Source organism: Lygodium microphyllum, chromosome 28, assembly GCF_053477565.2.
Source record: "Lygodium microphyllum isolate KBCC chromosome 28, Lygodium_microphyllum_v1.1.10, whole genome shotgun sequence".
NCBI classification, from domain to species: Eukaryota; Viridiplantae; Streptophyta; class Polypodiopsida; order Schizaeales; family Lygodiaceae; genus Lygodium; species Lygodium microphyllum.
Window position 1 is genome coordinate 23,533,250 of NC_141162.1, and position 10,723 is coordinate 23,543,972.

At 41.6% G+C, this 10,723-nt stretch overlaps 1 pseudogene; it reads right to left on the reverse strand.

Annotated features, from left to right (window-relative positions):
• Positions 1–9,201: 9,201 nt before the first annotated feature.
• On the reverse strand, positions 9,202–10,466 carry LOC148011250 (uncharacterized; annotated as a pseudogene).
• Between the last annotated feature and the right edge of the window lie 257 nt (positions 10,467–10,723).

Here is a 10,723-nt window from a genome sequence, read left to right on the forward strand (position 1 = left end):
GTTAGCCATTTGGTTCACAACCTGGGGATTGATGCTATACCTATGTTGCATTTGGATTCAATGAGTGATATTTAGCTAGCCAAGATTGTGGTCTTCCATGAAAAGACAAAACACATTGAGGTGAGGTATGAATTCATACATGGGGTTGTGGAGGACAGGTCTGTTGACCTTGTCAAGATCTCTACTAATGAAAATCCTGCAGATCCGCTCACCAAAAGCCTCACTATTGAGCGCTTTGCCTTCCTCAGGAGATTGATGGGCGTTGGATGAGATGACATTTTTCCTCATCCTGTTGTACATGTGTACATTGTACTATCTTTTCTTTTTTCCTTTTCACTCCTCATTGGGTCAGATTTTCCTTTAAGTGGGAGGTTGTTGGGGGTAAAGGCGACTCCGCCTAGCCGCCCATGTATTACTACACTGGCAGTACCCGCTAGTGTACACTGCAGCAGGTGGCGGGCGCCTGCCACCATCACTTTATTCATTATTCTTTTAATGACAGTTTGAATAAAGGAAGGTCTGGTCATAGATTGTGACTATTGGAGTTCCCATTTGGTCTTTGTCTCTTTTTTGCTCTTGCTCTCCCGCCATAGCTCTACCAAGCAAGCTTCGATCCTTGTCACCTTTCAGGTTTGACCTAGCTCTCCCAGTTCCACTAACACAAGCACAATGCACTACACGACAGAGTAGACACCCCTAGGTAGTGCACCTTCTTTTCTTTCCAAGTACAAACAAAGGCTCCAACCATCAACTTTGGAGGCCCTTTCATCCATGCAATGTGCCCCCAGTCTCCACCACTTTAGCCAGTTCAATAGCTTCTTCCCAAGACTAATTCCCCCAAGACCCCATCATCATCAACTCACATGACTACCCTTTTAAATTGTTGAACCTTCACTAACTTGAAATTGCAAGAGTCCTAAAACTACCGCCCATCTAAGAGGGAGGTCATCTTATTTAACATATCACCATGCAGACAAAACACAACAGATACAGATCCAAGCAGCCCAATCAAAAAATGAACAAAGAAGCTCATTTGGAATAGTGCAAGACAAGGCAAACTCACCAAAAAAGGAGACATTGTCAAAGAATGAAGGATGCTCTCTCAAAGATGACGGAGAGCACCGAATGTTCTAGCAAGGATCTCTCACGAATGAGGGAGAACTCTCAAGGGCTCTCACAAGGAAAGCACAAGGTGCAATGCAATTCATTTTATAAGGCACGCATGTTTCCTCCAGTGCAAGTGGTGAACTCTACACGGACATGGGTGAAGGGATAATAAAACTTGCAGGGAATAGGAAAACATCATGTCGAGATCGCGTCGTGGCCATCATGGAGGGCAAAAGGATGGATCCGTCCAACACCATATTCAATTTTAAAGACAGATCCATTCAAGGCCAACGTCAAAGAGGGACCCGTCCCAACATCTTCAATTTCAAGGGTCATTTTATCCATCACCATCCCCCACAAGGGCTTGAATACAAACTCAAAAAAGCCATATGGCTACACCCATCCCACCTTCCAACTACCAACCATTTGTGCCATGGGACTGGCACTAAACTAGGAGGGGGTAATGTTACTCTCAACACAAGAAGAAAGCAGAAAAAGTGGAAAAGCACAAGCTGGGTCACTTAAAAGAGGTGGCCTAGAAGACACAACGGAGAAAGAAAGAAGGAAAACAATTGAATGTACAAGGGCAGCCTCAAAAGGCAAGTCGAAGGCAGAAGCACATTTTTAGAATACAAGGACGTCACCAAAATTTTGTAAAAGAGTGATAGGCTCCCTCATGTGCAAATTGTAAAGGCAGATAGACAGTGGAAGGGAAGCTAGGAAGATAGGAGGACTATGGAAAAGAGGGCGAAGGCTACGGATGACCGTGTAAAAAAAGGGGATGCCCGCCCATGGGATTTTAGGGCACGTATATAAAGTTCAAAAAGTGAATGGAAGCTCATTCTTTGGTGTGTGGCAAAGTGGACTTTTCTTCTTCTCTCCTTCTCTTCTCTTGCTTGCTTGCTTGTGGGTGCTTAAGGGAGGGAGTGTGAGTGAGTGAGGGAGTGAGTGTGTGAGAGTGAGGGATCTTGGAGTGAAGCCTTCCACCATCTCCTCTCTTCTTCTTCTCTCCTCTTCTCTTCTCTTGTCTCATGCATGGCTATAGAGAATGGAACTTGGAGGAAGAGGCTTGAGGATGCTTGAGCTTGCATCACGAATCATGGAGCTATCGAAGTGCTTGAGAGAGGAGGCAACTCAACCAGGCATCAAGGTAAGCTCAATACACTCATAGAGGAAGAAAGCACATTGGCTATGTGAGAGGTAGCCATTAGTGCTCGCTTGAAACACTTGAATAATAAGTAGTCCATGGGTCTTAGTGGTTGAGCTTGAGCTCACCTCTACAACAAGACTAGAAGAAAAGCAAGTAGCTAGCAATCTTCTTACAATGCTAGTGAACACCCTAGTGACTCTAAGCTTTAGAGATTTTCTTAGACAACATTCGATGCTATTGCAAACTGAAGCAATGGGTATAAGGATTGATAGAGCAAGTTGCAGTTGACTTACACAAGCATGACACAATAACCAAGCTACCAAGTCTAATGCTCCACTCAGGGCCCAAGTCCTTGCACGTTACACTTTCTGGGAAGGCACAGAGATGCATGCAATATTACTGATTCTAGCTCTAGGTAATACCATGAGAAAGGGAATCATAGACATGGGGCAGGAGTCAGTGTGCTTAGCCACACAATGCTCTAGGCTTGGGGTAACCTACCTATTGAGAATGCTAGATTTAATGTCACACTGGATAATGGAATGAAAGTAAAGCCATTCAAAGTACTAAAGAATTGGCCATTGAAGATTACAGGAGTTTATTTATCCATAGACTTCATAGTTATGAAAGGAGTGTACTAGGACATCCTATTAGGCCGACCATGGATGCGCAATGTATAAGTTATAGAATACTGGGGCAACGGTCTGATCTTCCTAGGCAATTGAATGGAAGTGGTACGGGTAGAGATGGATACTTGGAAGACTACGTCAATCAACTTAGATGCCATCTCAACCATGTTGAAGGGTGATACGCAAGTTAGAAAATCGTACGGGCCGCTCATCAAGTATATCCCTTGTCCTGAGGATGAGCGAGATTGGATGCACATACTAGCCATGATCAATTTGCCATTCTTGGATAATGAGGAGTATGAGCAAGCTACTAAGGCAATTGGTAAGCCTAGTGACATGCCCTCAATACTAGTTTGTATGATGGTTAGGAGCTTGCATAGACAACTCAACCCTGTGAGTGGCCACTATCACGGAAATTGAAGATGAAGATGAGGAAGCTGGAGCTCCAGCTTACCTGCACATGAATGTCACTGGCAAGAAAATACATACATTTGACACATTGATCGATGAGGGTGCTGATTTTAATATCTTGACTCATGATCATTGCATTCAAATTGGTAGACCACAATTGTAGCCCACTAATACCAAACTCAACCCATTTGGGGGTCGATCATATGCACTTTTGGAAAAGTGCAAGATTGTAGTCTCTATTGAGTCTAAAAGCATACCAATTATCTTTTATGTGTTGTTGAATGCAAAGGATGCAGGTACGAAATTGTTGTTGGGATGTACATTTAAAAAGCATACACTTTGTAACATCGACTACCAATCACAGTGCATTCATCTAGCCATTGACAATGTACGTATAGTCACAATTTTCAGCAAGGGTAGCATGGCTCCATCAAAGCCTACAAAGCCATCGGTAGAGCAACCCACCACCCAACCTAAGGAGGGGGGTCATAACTCATCACAACCTGCCAAACCTTAAAGCTAGCAAACTGCTGAAATAAAAGCTAAGGCCCATGCACCATAGCTCAAATGGATGCCCAAACATCAAGGGCTGCCACCTCAAAGCACATACTCACGACCTCGCAAGGCTAGGAACTTATATTTGAAACCTAGGAGGTAGAGAAGGAACTATAGACATTGACAAACGGTCAAGCAATGATGGGTCCCGAAGATCTTATTGCAAGCGTAAGTCTATTATGAGGGTAATGCCTGGATATGGGTACCTAAAGCCAAGATGGCCAAAGGCACTACTCAAATGCCACCCGCAACCTTGACCACACCAAGCCACGTGACAGAAAATGCCCCAAAGCCACAAATGACTCAGGCTACGAAGCCCATAGAGTCTCAAATGCATAAGTCGGTAGAGACTAAACAAGTCTATCAACCAAAGCCACAACCTGCTACTCACACATTGCCTCAGCCTAGTCATGCTAGTGTTCCTAAGACCTCGCCAGAGTCTAGTAGCACAATATCCACATCACAAGCCCAAATGAGGTTACCAATGACTCAACCGCTCCATCAAGAACAACCAAAGCCGCAACTATCAACTACTAATGAATTGTCTAGTTCCATCAAACCCCAACCACCTATTGCAAGCCTTAGACCTTCTTACAAGTGGATATAAATTCTAACCTTGGCCACGGACTTTGTTGAAAATACGGGGGATGATTTGGTTGATTGCCTAAGATGCTTAGATGCCACCTTTACAACACTTCCTACAAGCTACGACAAGCTAGACTTAGGTCTTTTGGACGAGCCTTTAGCAAATAGAGGTACATATGCTGCCTTGCTCATGGGAGGAATCTGAATTTGTATTTGTTAAGACTCCCTAGGTGGCCAATGAATTAATTGCCATTGAGATATCCTGATAACATGCAAGAAACCAACACCTCATTATGTATTACAATGAGAGCCCAATCCTTGCTACTATTGATCAAGAAATGGAGGAGTTGAAATGACTTGTTGACAATGACTCCTCTTTTTGTGGAAATGGTATGCTCTCCAACTTCAATGAGAGCAAGATGGCTACCAAATCATGACCAACATGGAGCAATGACGGGCAATGAACACCTCAGAGTATGACCCCACTTATGTAGCTCCAACCTCCTATAGGGTATTGACCACCATTCGTAACTGATCCCTAGAAGATCATCTCCTGACCCACCCATATTTAGATTGAATTCTGACTAAAGAGGAGTTACACATTGCCAGTCAAATATTGAATTCTGACTAAAGAGGAGTTACACATTGCCAGTCAAATAGACTCTGGTGACTTCCTCATGGATGTTCTCACCTACATCACTCAAGTAGGCATCCATCCTTTCGACATGGATAGCTATGCTAATCTAGAATAAAATATGAACCTCTATGCTTGGCTCATGTCAAAGTAAAACACCGAGAGCATGCGCTGAATGCCCTTGACTTCTCAAACCTTAATCCTAGGAAGGATTCTTCTCAATTCCAAAGCGGAGGGGATAAGATGAATCAAATATGTAAGGTGAATGAAACTTGCAAGGGAAAAAGCCTCAATCAATGTCCAAAAGCGAAAAAGAGTGGATGAAAATCAACTCGTGGTTGAGGAAAAGTGTCATAAATTTTTTGGAATGAATGGACTGCTTGAAGAAAATTTCTCTTTTTGTACTTAAGCATTTTATTCTTTCCACAAGAGCATAACCAATTCATGCTTACCTTTCAACAAGAAATTATCTTAAGTCCTCAAGAACCGTGCCTACAATCAGCTAAAGTTCAAGACTATCCAAAACATTGGAGAAGTCGTGGCCAAGGAGGAGGCTTCCAAAAGAGTCATAGAATAGTGTAATTTGGAAAAATATGTCAAAAATTTTGGAAGGAGACCGACCACACCAAATGCATAGAGTTCTTGAGAACCTATGATCTTGACAGAGAATGTGGTATGGTGATAGTTGGAAGAGGAGAAGGAGCCAAGCAAGTACATGTCCAATTCAGTAAAGCCTTGGTGGAGAAGGCACTAGGGTTGGAACCCAAGGTGGAAAGGAGACCGAAAAGAGATGTCTATACCATGTTGAACATGAAGAAAGACTAGGTTCTCACCAAGGATGATGTCAGCATTCAAGACATCACTGATCTAGAGATAAGGCTCCAAGCAAAGGTCATCCACTTCCTATTCTCCAGCCAAAGGTATAATTCACTCATGCACAGAATCAACATGCCCATGTTAGAGAGCTTGGCATCCCACTCGCTAGATGAGGTCGATTCGAATGGGTATGTGAGAAAGATGATCAACCAATCAGCCAAGAAACTAGCCCTTGCAAGAAAGCCGACAAGTGGAGAATCCTCAGCATCAAAAGGTGGAGTTGAAAGAAAGAAACCATCATCAAAAGCCTCGTTCATTGGGTATGGGGGAGTTCTGACAGCTCTTATCCAAGAGGCAGTGAAAGAGATGTAGAATGATGAAGAAAAAGGGGTTGACGAGACAATAGAAAGGTCACCCCCCCATCATGAAAGAGAGCAATCCAGTGAAAGAACAGTAAGTGACGAAGAGGAGGAAAATGAAACACAATCTAGCCGTGGAAGGGCTAAGAAAGTAAAGAAAAAGACCACACAAGAGAAGTAAGAATAATAAAGCAAGAAAAAGGAGAAGGTAGACTTAGAAAAGGCTAAGAAAGAATCTAAGAAAGTGGAGGAAGAAAGAAAAAAGAAAGAAAAGGAGGAGTCATAGAGGTCAAAGGAAGAATCCAAGAGAAACAAACAGGAGAGAAGGCTGAAGGTAGTTGAAAAAGAGGAAGAATTGAGAAGGAAGGAAGAAGAGGACATTGTGCTAGCAACATGCACGTCAATAGAATAGGAGTGCAGATAGGATGAGCTGGGTGCTATGAGCCCACCAGAAGATGAAGGCCCAAGATCAAGTGCCCAAGTTCCAAAGATCACGCTGCCTCCGGTGAAAGAAGGCAAGGGCAAGGGCCTTATTGATCCCATCCCTACTCTCCTAGTATCCATCACCACCCCTACAACCACAACCACCCAAGGCTCCACGCCTAAAGTTGATGCTAGCAATATGTTGGCTTGGGTGCAATACTTGGTGAATAAGGAAATAGCCTAAGGGACAGGTGAAGGTATCCCTATAGCAAGAACCAAGTGACCCTAAGAGGTAGGAGGGTGGAAGCCTACCTCCATTCCCACAATGATGACGCCACCTGCAAACCATGATGAGTACGTCCAAGAGGTTCTCTCGCAATTAGAGAAAGAAAAGGAGGATAAGAAGGTAGCAATGGCTGAGTTAGAAGCCAAAAAGGAGTCCATGGCGGTGTTCCAATTAGAGAAGACCGTCAAGTAGCTATGTGCTAGAAAGAAATACATGAGCTAAAGGTAAAGCTCGAAGTTAAGGAGGGTGAAGAAGGAAATTGGAAAGCAAGGATGGCTGAGGAGAAACATAACCTCGTGAGGATGCAACAACGTATCGACAAGCTGGCAAAGTTGTATAAAGGGTTGCAATAAGAAATGAAGAATGTCCAAGACACCACAGAGATGCTAGAAGCGGCATGAGAGGAAAGGGCACACAGATATCAAAAGGAGATAGAAAATTTGAAAAAGGAGGCAACCTTGGGGCAAGAGGAGCAAAAGAGGTTGGAGAGAGAGATTGAAGATCAAGAGCAAAGACTCATAATTCTGATTCAAAGGCAAGGAGAGAGTGTGGAAGAAATGAAAAGAAGAGCAAAGGATTGGACTAATCTGAATGAAAGAAGAGTCCAAGACTTAGTGCGCCATCTGGCCTATGTGGAAGGAGATAAAGTGTTAGCAGAGAGCAAGACGGTAGAGGCCACTCAAGTGAACCTAGAGACCGTGACAACATGCCTTCATGAACACAATCTTGGATATCACTCAAATAGAAGAAGGGGAGGCCATTGAACCATTGAAGAGGAAGTGGGGTATTGCTCGCAGGGCCCTGAGAGCAAGATTGCATGTGCTAGCACAACCAGTGGGTGTCAGCCTTAGACTCAAAGAACAAAGGAGTTATCTACTATGGGCAGGCTAGCCCTCATCAACACAGACACACACGTGCCATGGGACTGGCACTCGTCTAGGAGGGGGATAATGTTAACCCCAGTTTGAGACGGAGAAAAAGAAGTCCAAAGAAGTCCAAGAAAACTCCAAATGCAGATATAAAGGAAGAAGCAAGAAGGGAAACGTCCAAAAGCACATTTTTAAATGCAAGGCGCCCATAAAACTTTTGTAAAACACGGGGGGTTCACTCATAGTAAAGAAGACATGTCACCTACGTTCAAGGACTTCTTAAAAAACCCCTATTTATGAAGCTTGTAAGACTAATATATCCCCCTATTTAAGCTATAAGATATATACATGTATGAATTTTTATGTATCCCCTTTCTTAAATGTAAGTCTTCATAGAACATATACTATTTTTCTTTTTAAAAGTTAGTATCAAAATGGTCATATCACAAAGTGATTTATGTAATGGCACTTGGATACCATTGAAGTTTGTGTCGCAATGTTTTTGAGTGCCCGTGCCCCCCTTACCACATGAGGAGAGAGAGTAGGGGAATTGAACCCCTTTATACTTAAAGTGACTACACCAAGCAGACACCAAGCTCTCTTTGGAAGAAGGGGAGTTGAATCTCTCTACCAAAACCATGGGAGAGTGCCAACTCCCCCCCTCCCGCACTATGATTAATACAAATCAAGAAAAAAAATCAGACAAAAATTAAAGACTTAATTTTTTGCTCTAAGAAAAACTTGGGTTTAACCTCTTACCAAGTACCTTGAAACTCCTGATGCTAACATCTAGTTAGTAGTCACAAATTGCAGTACACATGAATGAGTGAACTTAGCAAAGAGTAGCAACAACACAAGCATCACATATATACGTTTAAAAGTACTTCCCTTCATAGATATCCTTGAATGAAATACATGTTGAAGATACCTCCAAAACTGTAATGCTACAATGCACTTTGCTTCATAACCATAAGATTATCAATACATATACTTTTCTTCACCATCAAAGGATTGCCAATGCAGCCATATGCCTTTTCTATTGCATATTGGTGGCTGAGATGGACCCAAAACTACTAGCTATTGCTAAGTGTGGTTGCAAGCTGCTTCGTGCACATGAGTGATGGAGAGAGTTTATGACCTTAAAACTCAAATTACACTCAAAATGGTCATAAATGTTTATGACTCTAAAACTCAAATTACACAATAACTAGATGACCACAAAAGTTATTTGATATTTCTTGGTAGCATGTATGATGTATACATAGCAGCTTTCCACCTGCAAAGAAAAACAAGATTATTAATTTAATACTAATCCATAAGGACAACACATTAAAACTATTATAGATTTGTATTTTACTCTATGCGCTTCAAATTACCTTATGTATCTTTTACATAGTCATTGAAGATCTTATAGTCATTGGGATCAAGTTGATATTTCTTTGATATTGGATCATAGCTCAAATTTTCCAAAGCAATTATAGATTCCAAGGACACTAATCAATTATCAACAAGATCATATGTGTAGCATCTAATTCCTTTGGTTTTTTGATACCATGCTAGATGAATCTCCACATTTGGAGGACGATCTAGAAGATCAAAAGGTCCCCTTGTCTCTTTCATACCATTTCCTAGCTTCATTCTCATACTCATTACTCTTCCGAGGTACCATATGCCTTTCTTGACCCCTTGACTAGTATTTGCAACCTTGCCTTTTCTTTTGAGCTTTATATTATCTCTAAGTATAATATCTTCAAATAGAACCACACAATCATACCCTATTCCAAGGCAAGTACTGGTTTGAGGTTTTGACTTCATCTCAAATGAGAAATATACTCCACTTTTTACCCTTGTTAATCTATCCTTTGATAATGTTGGATTCAATTGGCTCATAAGTGTGCTCTTGCACAAAGTCTTCCCATCAACTTCCACAAAAGGTGATATTTGGCTCATCACATTCTCCTCATTGTCAACTATAGAATCCATAACATGGTGAAGCTCACTTTGTGCAATTGTATCCTCTTCATCAACATCCAATATTGTATCCATGATTACATCTCCAACAAAATCATCCAATGAAACTTCTTCTTCTTCTTCAAGATTGTCATGTGCATTGTTTTCAAGATGCTCTAAGATATATTTTTCTTCCCATGAGGCACCCCATGAAGCTTCACCTTCCATACCAAGCTCGCAACACATGACCTTTGCTTTTACTAAACCCTCCTTTAATGCATATACAATCTACTCATCAGTACTCACACCTGTGTAGTCATTTAAATTTGCCAAAGGAATTCCAGGCATATGATTCATATCAACCCATATGTTTTCTTTCTTTGAGTGAGTTGCCGAAAAACTTAGATTTGAACCTGCTTGAAACTCTGAAATTCTATTCAATGCTCCTGCACTACTGAACAAGTCACAACCATCATAACACCTCTCATTGCTAACCATTCCACCTACTTTACTAAAGAAATTCTCACAAGCATCAGATCCCGTAGAAGATAAAGGAACTGCCAACTATATCTGTCTTTGAAGATCTTTATGAGAAGAACCACAAAGTGACATGACAATTGGATGTCCATGAAAGTTTCTCTACTAATGAAGTTCTGCTTGAGCATATATACATCATGCTTGGTGATCCACATGCGCCAAATCCTAATAAAACATCATAAATCAACTGATTAATAAGACATAATGGTGCTACCATAGCAACAACATGAACATACAATATCAGTTAATTATTTATATATGTTCAATAGATAACATGAATTCTATACCTAAAAAAGAAGGATACCATTCCGATATCTTTCACATGCTCATACAAGTTGAGCATAGGAGATAGAAAAATATCAATGTATGTTGCCACAATTGAGAGATACACCTTTGTACCAAGTGTTCACTC